This window comes from Octopus sinensis, linkage group LG2, assembly GCF_006345805.1.
Source record: "Octopus sinensis linkage group LG2, ASM634580v1, whole genome shotgun sequence".
NCBI classification, from domain to species: domain Eukaryota; kingdom Metazoa; phylum Mollusca; class Cephalopoda; order Octopoda; family Octopodidae; genus Octopus; species Octopus sinensis.
The window spans coordinates 9,020,032-9,032,767 of NC_042998.1; positions in this window are offsets into that span (position 1 = coordinate 9,020,032).

The window sequence follows — 12,736 nt, forward strand, 5'->3', positions numbered from 1 at the left end:
CATGCACGACCGGAGCAGGGTCGATGGACTGGCACCTGTCACAACTGCTAACCACTCTCCGCACGCTCTGTCTTGTTACGTCGGAGTCGACTTTTCTGGCTAGGAACAACGTCCTGTCCACACCCATGTGATGCATGATGTGCAGTCTCCGCAACTCCGAGTCGCTCAGATGGCATACTGCAGCTACATCCTGCTTCGCATCCTCTGGCACTTGCAACCAGGCTCGCTTAACCCTGGTCAGGACGTTTGCCCTGTTCTTCTCGGAAGGCACAAAGATCACGCTCAGCTTCAGATTGAACTCAGTGGTTAGTTCACGCAGTATTCCTAATCGACGCTTTACCAGCATATCTGCAGCCCCTTTGGTCCGCACCCTCCGCTCATCGGTGATGACTGCTGTCGCCCAACCAAGTACAGTGGCTGAATCAGTCCTGATCTCTATGGTGTGCAACCCCCACTTCAAGGCTAGGTTCACCCCCTTCAGCACGGCTTCAAACTCCGCCACGTTGATGTGATTGCAGTCATCCATCTTCCTGAGCCAGGCTGCATCTTCCACCGTGACACCTCCCACTTCCAAGACGACCCCTATTGCGATGCTACTGGCGTCACACCATACGATCCCGCTCTTTGATTTGGGAACATACCAGCTGCCCCTCACCGGGTCCTCTGCTCCTACTCTGACCAAGACTTCCTGCATCATGTCGATCGTCCTCTCCACCACTTTATCATTCCACTTCACTCCTTCGGCTCGTCTCTTGATGAAGCTGCATGCTGTCCGGAGCCAGCCTGCAATCGGGTAGTGTCCCACCAGTTCCCACACACACAGAGAACAGTTCCCGTCTACTCATGCTGGCGCCCAGTTCAGGGATCTCATTCCCTCGCCGGAACACCAAGGCGCCGGCTTTGTCTCTCCATAGCTTGAGGCCCAGTGCAGCACCTCCCTCCATAGCCTCTGGCGGCTTGGCGATCAGTCCAAAACTCTTCAGGTGGCCTATGACCTCCGTTGCTGGTATCACGGTTTCATCCACCAGAATGTCGTCGATGTATGAATTGGTGGCCCTTTTTACTCTGTCCACCTTCCCCAGGACGGCCTTGAGAATTGTTGCCATCAGTGGCAGGACTCCGCTCTCTTCTTTTTCCCAGGGGATCAGTATGCCCTCCTTAATCCACCGCTCCACCTCCCCCTCGAACTCACTTCTGGCATCTCCTTTTAGAGTATGCTGATAGCAGCCCACTTTATTCTTTAACATCGGGGGCTCTCCCTTCCAGTGCCACTCCACTGTCCACCTCTCGCCATCAAAGACAGCCCGAAAATCCTGGTCTTCAATGGTGTGCGCCGCATCCATTTCCTCACGGTTGTCGTCGGTGCGTGGTCTCGCCCTACACGGCTTCCCTGCTAGCCCAAACGTTACGCCAGCCTCGTTGACGGTGACACCTCCCAAACGGGTGATCGCATCCATCCCCATCACCACGTCGACCACAATCGCTCGCAACGTCAGCTGCAGTCCCTGCACCACAATCTGCGCATCCGTAACCCCTTCGCAGTGCACTTCTCTTCCGTCGACTGCCCTAACACTGCTTCCTCCACTCCACGTCTCTTCCACTTCTGTGGTCATCAGGGTCGTCGTACAGCCCGTGTCCACCAGGGTTCGCGACATCTTCCCCTTCACCAGAATGTCGACCACAGGTAACGATGAGAAACGCGCCGCTACTAATCCAAAGAGACAACTACCGGCGCAGTAGTCTCCCGCGGTCCGTTTCCCCGCAGACACTCGCTGGCCACATGCCCCGGCTCTCGACACCGGTAGCAAATCACCTCAGGCTTGGGCGACGCGCAGTCACGGACCATGTGTGGGCCCTGGTACCGGAAACACTGTCCCTTGAACGATCGCACGCGTTCTTTCCCCAGTCCCTCTCCGTTGCTCCTAGCTGGGCCACTTTTCGACGTTACAGTCGCTGCTACCGACGTCAACCTGCTGCACGACACCAGTACACGTGCCCGCGATATGATCTCGGCCATCGGCATCGAACGCACGTTCTGGAGCTTCTGTAGCTCGACCGACATAATGTCGGGAAAGCCGGTCACGAACGCTAACCTAACCGTGCGTTCTAGCGACTCTCCCTCATATCCCGCAAGTTTAGCCAACCTTCTAAGCTCACCGGCGAACACATCCACCTGTTGTCCTGTCCACCTCATTCTACCCAGTCGAGTGTACGCTTCAAACATTCCTTCCGCGAAGGCCTCCATAAGTCGGATCTCCACCTTGTCCGCGCTGAGTTGGTCCGTCTCCTCCATCTCCAGATATAACGCCAACGCCGGGCCATCCAAATACAACGGCATAAAACTAGCCAGATCAGCTATGCCGTGTAGCTTCGCCACCAATTTTACCCTCCTCAACCAAGCGACCACATCGGTGTCGCCGCAAAACGGTGTAATGGGGTCGCGTGAAATCATAGCAGTCTGCATAATTTTCTATTTTTACGAAACCGAGTGATTATTTTGCCGAAATAGCTTGTAGTACGTGTGGTGAAAGGAGTATAACAGAACAAGGAAAGAATTAGAAGTGTAATTTGGTCTTACCTGCGGAGATGAAGTCGGATCGCTTTTAGCCAACTCGCTAACGTCTTGTCGTCGTCGTGTCTTGCTCGAGTCTGTGTCAACTCCTCAATGCCGCACGTGCGTTCTGCTTGTCACTTCCGCTTCCGCCGGCGCATGCGCCCTGCAAGACCTGCAAGACCCACTTCCGCTCCTTCCCATTCCGTCACACTCCTTCAACACCACACCACATCTTCTATCCCTAATAAAAACCGAACTAAGTTCATTCAGTTCGATATTGCTAATTTCTACCCCTCAATTAACCCTAGTGTACTCAATAAGGCCCTGTGGCATGCACATAATAAGGCAGGTCTCACTAGAGAAGAAATTGATATAATTCTAGTCGCCAGAAAATCGTTTATAAAGTTTGAAAATAAGTTGTGGGTTCGTAGGGATACTCCCAACGAGTTCGATGTACCTATGGGTAGTTCAGATAGCGCGCAGATTGCTGATTTGGTCGGAATCTATATTCTCTATGAATTATCCGACCAATTCCCGGACATCGGTAGCGGCCTATATCGTGACGATTGTCTGTTTTACCTACAAAACACCCCGAACAGAATCGTACAGAAAACTAAAAGTAGATTAGCTAGGTTCTTTAATAGGATGGGCATGAGCATAGTTTTTGTAAACGAACTTACCAAGGCTAATTTCTTAGATGTCACACTAAACCTGCATAGCGATTCGTACTGCCCCTACCACAAACCTTCCACTAGCTTAACGTATGTCAGTGTTTTCTCTAACCACGCTAAAACTATAACAGACAATTTGGTTAAAAATATTTCTCAAAGATTAACAAATTTGTCGGCCAATGTCGACATTTTTAGGCAGAAAGCGGAATTTTATAATGCCGCCCCGTCTAAAGCAGGTTATAGGGAGAAGGTAGTATATATAGATCCGGCCCTTCCGAAGCCAGCATTCTGTCATCAGGACAGGGCCAGCTACAATAACATAAATAATATAAGTAGTGATGGTAGCCTGGTGAATGTCGAGACAAGTACATCTAGAATAAATATAGATAACATAAATAATTTGCGGTCCAGGGGAGGCCATAGTAAGCCAAAACCTATTATTCAACCTAGAAATACCCACCGCAATGTCAGAGTTGACTCCCCGACCCAGTACAAAAACAGGAATAAATATATTTGGTTTGTAATCCCCTTTGGTAAACAAATAAGATCTAACCTACCCCTGCAGTTTCGCCAAGCCATTGCCAGTAATTTTCCCAGAAATTCCAGATATTACGCCACTGTTAACTCACACAAAGTTAGAATAGCCTTCTCCAATACTAAAAATCTCTCACAGATAATTTCCTCCCATAACAATAAGCTGCTAAATAAGACCCTCTCACCCACGTTCGGAGACGCAGCTCCGTCTAATGCCAGAATAACGCGCAGTAATAATATAATAATAATAATAATGATAATAGAACCGGCACAGATATTAGCAATCCCCATACCAGCCATGGAGTTAATAATAGGAATAAGGATAAGAGCAATGGTGGCGGCATTAACGTTAGTAATGGTAATAGGGATAAGTGCACTGACCGAGTCATTAATGTAGGGAGTCCCAACAACAATATTAGCAGCGGCTTTAACAACAGTAGTACCACGGACATTAGCAATCACAGGGTTCTCAGTGGCAGGGATTATACAGGGGATATTCCATTAAATAGTATTGATAATGGGGCGTATAATGTCGAAGACAGTCGTAGTTCTTACAATTATCATAGTAATAAGAACGCCGTATTAATATCGGAAGCCAATCCCAATAGAATAAGGTTCTTATCTAGTAATTCCAAGATTAGAAACGCCATTTACCAATGCAGAGTTTATACTGAATCAGATGTCTACTCGTATATCGGAGCGTCATCATCAAAATTGGCCGTTAGAATATCGAACCACTTCACAACGTTTCGCGATTTTGGAAAACAACACGCGACCGGACTAAGTAAATTAATCTGGCGTTTGAAGAACGCGAATTCAGCCTTTAGACTGGAATGGTCGATTTTATCGGTGTCTGTACCGTTTGATAGAGGCAAAAGATTCTGTAATCTTTGCAACTCGGAGCTTTTTCACATTTTGTTCGCCCGAGGGCAATTAGTTAACGCGATTTTGCAAAACTCTTTTAGATGTCCGCACTGGAGACGGCATACATTTCTTGCATACAAATGAAGCCTAAGATAATTAACCCTTGATGTCCTAAGAAAGGAAAAATTTTGGAAAAAAAAAAAAATTTGGAAGAAATTTTGATTTAAATTTGTAAGGGGAAATTACTCCCCTATTAGAGTAGGAACTTCTACTTATTTAGAAATACTATCAGGGATTATGCTCCCCTTGTTGACAATTCATATCTCTATAAACTGGTCACAGACGAACACACATACACAGGTTTTTATCAGCGGCTTGACCATTAATAGCTGCTATTTATTTCTCCCTAGCTGCTTCCTAAACAGACTTCCACACATACATAGGCGCACACACACATACATGTAGGTAGTTTCTCACACCCAAATACGATAGCATTCATTCTTAAAACAATTCCAATATTAACACTAGTCATACAGAATATATTCACACTCTTTGGTTTTCTGTAATTCTTCCCCTCCCCAAATTAACCGTATTTTGACCTCGAATTATCTCAACGGACTTTTTCATCGGCTTTCACCCACCCCGACGTCAACGCATATTGAGAGACAGTTTTGTGCCATTCAGACCATGGGCTCCTAGAGAGCGTTTGTTGAAAAGCTTGCTGCGCATTATGTTGGAGATTTAAGTTCCTGGATTTTCCTGAAGAGAAAGCTGCAAAATGATCTCCTTATTCAATCCGAATTAGGGACTTTGCAGCCTTTGAAACATATGTAGAAAATAATAAAAAGGAATTTTGTAAAATCTTCGTTCAGCTCCATTTCTTCCCTCACTAAATATATATCTCTTATTATAAAAGGCAGATTTTATCTGCCTCCTTTGGGAGTTATACAAATCTACAATATAGGATTTCTTCAATTACAATTTACCTAGCATTTTTAAGAGTACAATGCATCGCGTCATGCCAGGTCCAGTTTTTAAAATTTAAACTCCAATTAAGCAAAATTTACAGAAAACTCACATTCTGGTGTGTGTGTCAAATGCTTTTCTTAGTCTGGTTTACACCACACGCAAACGCACACACACAGTGTGCAACGAATAAAATGAAAGTAAATAGCGACAGAGTGATTTGAGGAAGACTAAACTGAAAGTATTAAACCACTACTCAAAAAATAAAAAAACACAGCAAACAGAAACAAATAAATACATAACCATTTACTCCTCACACAATTTCTTCAATTAGAATTTACCTAAGATTTTTCAGAGTACTTCAGTGGGTGATGCCATAAAAAATTTCTCTTAATTTTACCACCAATTAAGACAAAATTCGAGAAAACTCAATATTTTAACATATCACTCCGAAAGCATTGATGTACATGTGTGCGTGCGTGAGTGTGTGTGTGTTATTCCTCACACACACGCATACACATACATATACAACTACATACAACTACATACACATACAACTACATACAAACACGTGTGTGTTTGTTATTAGTAAAAAAGGCGCCAAATCACAACTCACTTATCATTCCAACACATTTGCAAAGACACACGGACGGACAGAAAAGGTAAATTGGTTTTTATTTTACTCTGTATATATTTTATTATATAATATAGATATATGTATATATAATTGCAGTATGAAACAGTGTTATGTATAAACAGACGACACTTATATATAGTTATTATAATAAGAGATTAATAAATGTATGCATCCGTTTAACCCTTTCGTTACCAAGCCGCCCGAATTTACCTATTCATATTTAAATGAGAATATCAGAGCAAATCTCTTTAGTACATTCGTGAAAACACGTATTATACTTCGTAAAAACTTCAACTACAGTTTTGTACAAAAATCGAAGTGTAATTTTAATTCCGTGAATTATGGGAGATTTTTTTCCGAAATTTGTTCCTATTGTGTTTTCCAAATTTGTAATTCTGACAAAAAATGGATACGAATTTCATTATATCAAGCAGCGAGTCAGAATTCGAAGGATTTTCTACTGAAGACCTTCATAAATCTAACTCTATGACTGAAAAAAAAAAAGCATCTTTATATAAGAGTGAAGTTGTGTGGTGTCTGTCTCCTACGATTTAGATTCCTAACTACTCCCACATTTTGCGGTGCAGTTTAACCAAAAGCGGGTATCTTATAGTCGTGATTTATATCGAGCCCTTCTGGGTATAAGCGTGCGTCTACGATGAGTCTACGATTTAAAAAAAATTTACCATCATATTTTTCCATTTTAATACATTTTTTTTCGCTTTTATATAAGGGAAGTAACTCTCTAAAAATATCTACGATGCGTCAACGATTTTAAAAAAAATTTACCTTAATTTTTTTTCAATTTTTAATGCATTTTTTTGCTATTTTTTGGCTATAACTCTCTAAAAATGCTTATATAGTTATTTCCCTTACAACCCGAGCAACGCCGGGCGATACTGCTAGTCTCTTATTATAAAAGGCAGATTTTATCTGCCTCCTTTGGGAGTTATACAAATCTACAATATAGGATTTCTTCAATTACAATTTACCTTGCATTTTTAAGAGTACAATGCATCGCGTCATGCCAGGTCCAGTTTTTAAAATTTCAACTCCAATTAAGCAAAATTTACAGAAAACTCACATTCTGGAGTGTGTGTCAAATGCTTTTCTTAGTCTGGTTTACAGCACACGCAAACGCACACACACAGTGGGCAACGAATAAAATGAAACTAATTCACTTACTGTAGTGAGTGATTCTTTCACTCTGCTCCCACTTCCTCTTTCCACACATAGACACGCAAATATATAAATAAAATTGTAAGCTAACGTGCGTGTGTGTGAGTGTGTGTGTGTGTGTGTGCGCGTGTGTGTGTGTGTGCGCGTGTGTGTGTGGTGTGAGGGTGCGTGTGTATGTGTGCGTGTGCGTGAGTGTGTGACAGGAAAGTTTTTACGACGAATATAAGACCTATATCCAAGTAGCAGAAAGATAAGACAGTAAGGTGTGATTTGAGGGAGATTTGGCTGCTATTTCTACCATGTCTAGCTGCCATGTAGGGGTCTCCCTCATAGGCTCATACATACATATATACATAGATAAGACAGTAAGGTGTGATTTGGGGGAAATGTGGCTGCTATTTCTACCAGGTCTAGCTACCATGTAGAGGTCCCCCTCATTGGCTCATATATATATATACATACATAAGACAGTAAGGTGTGATTTGAGGGAGATTTGGCTGCTGTTTCTACCAGGTCTGTTAGGCCTTCTCATGTAAACTCAAGCTTTCTCATGCCTTGAACATAAGACCAAAGCAGAGAATGTATTCTTTTATTCTTCTGCTTTTTCCAGCCATTGGTCTGTGGCCATGCTGGGGCAATGCCTTGAAGAATTGTAGTTTAATGAATCAACTCCAGTTTTATTTTCGTAAGCATTGTACTTATTCTATCTGTTTTCTTTGTCAAACCACTAGGTGACAGGGATGTAAACAAACCAACATTCGTTGTCAAGCAGTGGTGGAGGACAATCACAAGCACAGACACGCACACACACACACATACATGCATACACATATACACACATACATACATACATACATATATATATATGTGTGTATATATATATTGCAGCGTGGAAGGTGTTTGTAAGCCATTTAAGAAACACACAAAAACCGTTACATTCAATTCAACATTTAAATTTAATTTGCCAAAATATTTTCGTCGCTTTCAGACCGCGACCTGTTCACTGACAAAAATATCGTGCTTAACAGGTCGTGGTCTCAAAGCAACGAAAATATTTTGACAAATTAAATTTAAATGTTGAAGTGAATCTAACGGTTTTTGTGTGTTTCTTAAATGGCTTATAAACACCTTCAACGCTGCAACTGTTTTCGTTCCAGCACACGATCTCAGATCAAGTCACTTGCTATGCAAGTACATCTCTGTAACTATATATATATTTATATATATATATATATGTATATTGGTAAAAACAGTAAGATAACAAAAGAAAGAAAGAGACCTCAATATTATGTAAGTAGAGGTAATCTTTATATATAAAAGTGAGGTTGTGTGTCTGTCTCCTACGATTTAGATTCCTAACTACTCCCACATTTTGCGGTGCAGTTTAACCAAAACCGGGTATCTTATAGTCGTGATTCATATCGAGACCGTCTGGGTATTAGCGCGCGTCTACGATGAGTCTACGATTTTAAAAAAATTTACCATCAATTTTTCCCATTTTTAATCCATTTTTGACATATATAAGGGAAGTAACTCTCTAAAATTTATTATTAAATCTCAGAACGTAAAAATCTACAGTAACACCCCTCCCCCTTCGTGTTTAGCCATATTGAGATGGCTATTATACTTTACATCTCTAAAAATGCTTATATAATTATTTCCCTTACAAACCCGAGCAACGCCGGGCGATACTGCTAGTATATATATATATCTCTTACTATAAAAGGCAGATTTTATCTGCCTCCCTTTGGGAGTTATACAAATCTACAATATAGGATTTCTTCATTACAATTTACCTAGGATTTTTAAGAGTACAATGCATCGCGTCATGCCAGGTCCAGTTTTTAAAATTTAAACTCCAATTAAGCAAAATTTACAGAAAACTCACATTCTGGTGTGTGTGTCAAATGCTTTTCTTAGTCTGGTTTACACCACACGCAAACGCACACACACAGTGGGCAATGAATAAAATGAAAGTAATTCACTTACTGTAGTGAGTGATTCTTTCACTCTGCCGCCCACTTCCTCTTTCCACACATAGACACGCAAATATATAAATAAAATTGTAAGCTAACGTGCGTGTGTGTGAGTGTGTGTGCGCGTGTGTGAGGGTGCGTGTGTGTGTGTGTGTGTGCGTGTGCGTGAGTGTGTGACAGGAAAGTTTTTACTACGAATATAAGACCTATATCCAAGTAGCAGAAAGATAAGACAGTAAGGTGTGATTTGAGGGAGATTTGGCTGCTATTTCTACCATGTCTAGCTGCCATGTAGTGGTCTCCCTCATAGGCTCATACATACATATATACATAGATAAGACAGTAAGGTGTGATTTGGGGGAAATTTGGCTGCTATTTCTACCAGGTCTAGCTACCATGTAGAAGTCCCCCTCATTGGCTCATATATATATACATACATAAGACAGTAAGGTGTGATTTGAGGGAGATTTGGCTGCTGTTTCTACCAGGTCTGTTAGGCCTTCTCATGTAAACTCAAGCTTTCTCATGCCTTGAACATAAGACCAAAGCAGAGAATGTATTCTTTTATTCTTCTGCTTTTTCCAGCCATTGGTCTGTGGCCATGCTGGGGCAATGCCTTGAAGAATTGTAGTTTAATGAATCAACTCCAGTTTTATTTTTGTAAGCATTGTACTTATTCTATCTGTTTCCTTTGTCAAACCACTAGTGGACAGGGATGTAAACAAACCAACATTCGTTGTCAAGCAGTGGTGGAGGACAATCACAAGCACAGACACGCACACACACACACACATACATGCATACACATATACACACATACATACATACATGCATATATATATATATATGTGTATATATATATTGCAGCGTGGAAGGTGTTTGTAAGCCATTTAAGAAACACACAAAAACCGTTACATTCACTTCAACATTTAAATTTAATTTGCCAAAATATTTTCGTCGCTTTGAGACCGCGACCTGTTCACTGACAAAAATATCGTGCTTAACAGGTCGTGGTCTCAAAGCGACGAAAATATTTGACAAATTAAATTTAAATGTTGAAGTGAATCTAACGGTTTTTATGTGTTTCTTAAATGGCTTATAAACACCTTCAACGCTGCAACTGTTTTCGTTCCAGCACACGATCTCAGATCAAGTCACTTGCTATGCAAGTACACATCTGTAACTATATATATATTTATATATATATATATATATATATGTATATTGGTAAAAACAGTAAGATAACAAAAGAAAGAAAGAGACCTCAATATTATGTAAATAGAGGAAATCTTTATATATAAAAGTGAGGTTGTGTGTCTGTCTCCTACGATTTAGATTCCTAACTACTCCCACATTTTGCGGTGCAGTTTAACCAAAACCGGGTATCTTATAGTCGTGATTTATATCGAGACCGTCTGGGTATTAGCGCGCATATACGATGAGTCTACGATTTAAAAAAAATTTACCATAAATTTTTCCCATTTTTAATCCATTTTTGACATATATAAGGGAAGTAACTCTCTAAAATTTATTATTAAATCTCAGAACGTAAAAAGCTACAGTAACAACCCTCCCCCTTTGTGGTTAGCCATATTGAGATGGCTATTATACTTTACATCTCTAAAAATGCTTATATAATTATTTCCCTTACAAACCCGAGCAACGCCGGGCGATACTGCTAGTATATATATATATATATATATATTATATATATATATATAATATATATATATATATATAATATATATATATATAATATATATATATTATATATATGGGACTAATAGGTGTAAAACGTCGATTTGTCTGTTTCGACGTTGAGTAGAACACTGGCACAGTTTAGGCAACCTGTTTTCATCCAAGGGATCTACTTCAGGAGCTCCGCAGTGTCAGCTAGGGTAATTATATTAATTAAGTAACGAGCAGATGGTATAAAACTCTACACTGTAAAACGTTTGATTCGATCCGTCTTGCTATTGTCATTTATGTGTGGGACTCCATGCAAAATGTTGTGCTACATCGATTTTGCTGTCTCGATCTCATCCGGTACATTGATAGATAAAGTTCTGTCTCACTTAAGATCTCGATTCTCGGCTGTTATTTTGTTAAAGTTTAATATCGAAACTATCTTCTTGTTATTTAATTAATATAATTACTGTGTGCGTGTGTGTGGTGTGTGCGTGTGTGAGCGTGGGTGTGAGTGTAGATATATGTCCCTTTATGTCTGTGTTTCTACCCCCCCCCCCACCATCAGTGGACAACCGGAAACACTAGAAAAAGTTCAAATCAGGCAACTTAGCGGTTCGTCAAAAGTACCCGATAGAATAAAACCTGCACTTCCAAAAATTAGATCTTGGGTTCGATTTCTTCGTGTAAAATCCCTTAAAGTGGTGCTCAAGCATGGCCGCAGACAAATGACAGAAAGAAGTAACAGAATAAAAGAAGAAAAAATAAGTGTTTGAGAGAGAGAGAAAGAGAGAGAGGGAAGGATTGATAAAATCAACAAAACTTACCTTAAAATTTTGTTCTGTTTTTATCTGTATCCTAGTTACAACAAAACGCAGTGACAACAAAAACTTCTCTGATTCTGCCCGTCACTCACTCCCCTTCCCTTTGTTATTATAATATACTCTACGGGTACGATATCACGCAATCTATTTTATCTTTAACAAAATATCTGCGGCAAGGTCACGGAAATAGTTAACATTGTATAATGGAGAGTGGGAATAATTCAATTGTTATTATTATTTTTATTGTTAAAGTGAAAGTATCTGACATAAAATAGAGAAATATTTTTGTTTCACTTTTAACACGTAATACTGAAATAGTGGAGAAGATATGATATTGCTATGGGCTCGCTCTAGGCAAGAAGTTGAACATTTTTTTTTGCCCATGAAACTACATGGACCCAAAGTAAGGCATGTGTAAAATTTGAATGAAATTGGTTGTGTAGTTCTCAAGTTTTAGGAAATCGTAGTGGAGAAGATATGATATTGCTGTGGGCTCGCCCTAGGCAAAAAGTTAAATTTTTTTGCCGATGACACTCCCCATACCCTAAGTAAGGCATGTGTAAAATTTGAATGAAATTGATTGTGTAGTTCTCAAGTTTTAGGGAAACACACAGACAGACAGACAGACACACATTCTCAGTTTTATATATATAAAGATTTATTCATATGATATATGTGTTTGTGAGTGTATGTATGTATATATGTGTATATGTTTATGTATCTCTTATTATAAAAGGCAGATTTTATCTGCCTCCCTTTGGGAGTTATACAAATCTACAATATAGGATTTCTTCAATTACAATTTACCTTTTATTTTTAAGAGTACAATGCATCGCGTCATGCCA